Genomic DNA, 3313 nt, shown 5'->3' on the forward strand with positions numbered 1-3313 from the left:
CCCCGGGCTGGACACAGCAGTTCAACCTCAGGGTTAGTCCAGTGCACGGCTGCAGAGAGGACCCACAGGTGGAAAAGGCAGCCGGACCCCAGACTCACAGAATGTACAAGAGGGCAAAAAGACGCAGCCAGAGAGAGAGAGCCAGGGACTCAGCCGAGTGAGACAGTGCCCAGGACACGCGTGTGAGAGCCCAGGACACGTGTGTGAGAGCCCAGGACACGCGTGTGAGAGCCCAGGACATGTGTATGCGAGCCCAGGACACACCCCTGAGAGGCCACAGGGTGCCCCTCCCACAGGTCAGCTGGACGCCCCCTGGCCACAGCCCTGGAGCCGGGCTCTTCACGCGGGAGACCGTGTCTTCTCACCCTTGGATGGGGCGTAACGCACTCTGCCGGGGCCCAGCACCCACTGGCTGACTCCCAGGAGCCTCGTCTCGTAGCGCACCCCACCCCAGATGGCCACAACTGGACGGGAGTGTGCCCCCTGCCATGGCGGGACGGGGACAGAGCTGTGGGGAGCCCAGTGTGGAATGCGGCTCCCTCGGGCCTGGACCCCAGCACACACCTCCCAGCCTCGCACCCCCTCAGTGACCCTCATTTCCTCCATCTGCAATTGGGGCTTCGTAGTGTTCACCTCTTTGAATTTTCTGAGGATTAAATGAGAGAAAACAGGTGAAGGGACGCAGGTGGCACTCAGAGCCACACTCTCCCCTCCTTCTCCTCCGAGAGGTGGGGAAGTGCTGAGCAGGTGCACACAGAAGACCCCAGAAGGTCAGGGGTGGGAGGAAGGGGGAAGGGTGGGAAGGGTAGGAAGGGAGGGGGGAGGGGCCCATCCGAGCAGAAGCCGGTTGTAGCAGAAGCTGTGCTGGGTCCTCATTCAGCCCCTAGAGCACTGGCCTTAGAGGGTCTTTGGGTCGGATCCCACCCCACTCCTTCTGGGCTTTATTTCAAGCACCCAGTGGTGTCCTGAGGTGGGTGAGGGTCTGGCCTGTGTCCTGAAGTGATTTCAGGGGTCAGCAGCCACAGGAACACCCCACACCAAGGGGGTCAGTGATGGATGGCATGGGGAGCAGGCCTGTGACCCAGAGTCCTGTGGGAGGAGAAAGGGCCTATGGCCACGGGGGCCAAGGGCTGGAGAAAAGCCTTGTGGGTCTGAACCAGTGGCCAGAGACCCAGAGCCCTGTGGGGGGCCCTGAGGCACTGGGAGGCACTGAGGCACTGGGGGGCGGGTGGCCTGTACCAGTCGGAGAGCCAAGAAGCAATCCCGGGGTAAAGGGCCCCCAGGCACCCCCTGCACTGGGCAGGGGCGAGTAGCAGAGCGGGTGCTGTCCGTGGTACTGCAGCCCGGAATTTCCAAAGGCCCTGGGGCCCTTGGGTACCAACCGAGGGGCTTTCCGAGTCTCAGAGTAAATGTCTCAAGGCCCCCATGGACTTACACATCTGTGAGTTTGGTTATGTCCACATTCCCCAACAGTTGTTAGGCATGTGCAGCAGATGTGAGGCTGCGGAGTGGACAGCCTGTCTCCATTCCCCTCCCTGCAGCCCACAAGCATGGCCCCTGCTGAGGGCACACTCGCTGTGCCGGTTTGAATGTATTATGTCCCCCAGAAAAAGCCATATTCTTTGATGCAATCTTGTGGGGCAGACATAATAGTGGGGATTAAGTTGGAACGTTTGGATTAGGTTGTTTGCATGGAGATGTGCCCCACCCAACTGTAGATGATAACTGATGGGATATTTCCATGGAGGTATGGTCCCACCCATTCAGGGTGGGCCTTGATCAGTGGAGCCATATAAATGTGCTGACTTAAAGAGAAGGAACTCAGTGCAGCTGAGTGACATTTTGAAGAGGAGCAAGCTTGCTAGAGAGGAATGTCCTGGGAGAAAGCCATTTTGAAAGCAGAACTTTGGAGCAGACGCCAGCCACGTGCCTTCCCAGCTAACAGAGGTTTTCCGGGCACCATTGGCCATCCTCCAGTGAAGGTACCCGATTGCTGATGTGTTACCTTGGACACTTATGGCCTTAAGACTGTAACTGTGTAGCCAAATAAACCCCCTTTTTATAAAAGCCAATCCATCTCTGGTGTTTTGCATTCCAGCAGCATTAGCAAACTAGAACACTCGCACACCCCAGGCTTCCACACACACACACCTGGACACGCCATGTCCTTCTTGGGCCATGTGGGAGCCACAGAGTGTGACTGATTCAACCGCTTCATCACTTCTGATACTGGGCTCTACAAAGCCGTGAGAGGATAACAGCGCTGCTCGTGCGTAATTATCCTCCTCCCTGGCATCTTGACTGGCATCGCTCTGGATGAGGGTGCACACCTTTAAAATTTGGGTAAACACCACAGGTCATCCCAGGAAGGTTTAAACAGCGTCCCAGATGCATTGGAAGCTGCCTCTCCCACTCTGCTCTGGGAATTCTTTCCCCGTGGCCCTGAAATCCTGCTCGCAGGTCTGGATGCCCTGGAAGATGGCAGACAGGCCAGGGGGCCACCAGGAGGCCTCCAGACCCATCTTGGAGGGCTTCGAGCAGGGAGCGGCCAGCATGAGCCGAAGTGAGGCTGGAAGGAGGGTGAACATGGCCATCCAGGGGGACTGGGCTTGAGCTGAGCCTTGGAGACTGGACTGTGATGGGAGGAGGCAACATGGCGAGGCAGAGAGGTGGCCCAGGGGACAGGAGGTCTAAGGGCACCCTCGGCTCAGGTGGCCATGCCCAGGCGTCAGAGCTGAAGGGCGGGTGGGGAGAGAAGCGCGCCCTGAAGAGGCCACATTAAGGCTGCACATCTGGGGGTCCATGCGCTCCGCCACCCCGCACCACTCATGGCCTGGAGCCAGCATCTGCCATGGCAGCTCCTGTGTAAGACGAGATGAAGCACCAACTGCCTGGGAGCTGAATCCCAGCATCTGAGCTGCTGTAAATAAACATTTGATGAACTGTTCTATTAAGTGTGCATATCATTAAAGTTTAAGCGTAAAGCATTGCTCACGATTCCTTCAGAAGGCTCCGAGGCTGAGCCGTCAGTGTCCTAGACACTGAGTGATGACAGCTCTCCCCGTGGTCAGATGACAGCATCCAGCCATGCAGGAGGCACCAGGCACCCCCAGGGAGGTGCGTGCTGAGCCCAGGCTGATCCCCACCTTGGACAAGATGGGTAGACGAGCTGGCCCGGGAAGTAGCTTCTGGAAAGCAGAGCCAAGATCCCGAACTTGGAACAGTCAGCCGCCCAGTTCCTGAGATGGAGAGCTGGTGCCAGCGGGCTCTGTGATCCACACGAGGGCCAGCTTCAGACAACGGACTTGGACCC

The sequence above is a fragment of the Choloepus didactylus genome, chromosome 8, assembly GCF_015220235.1.
Source record: "Choloepus didactylus isolate mChoDid1 chromosome 8, mChoDid1.pri, whole genome shotgun sequence".
Classification (NCBI taxonomy): domain Eukaryota; kingdom Metazoa; phylum Chordata; class Mammalia; order Pilosa; family Megalonychidae; genus Choloepus; species Choloepus didactylus.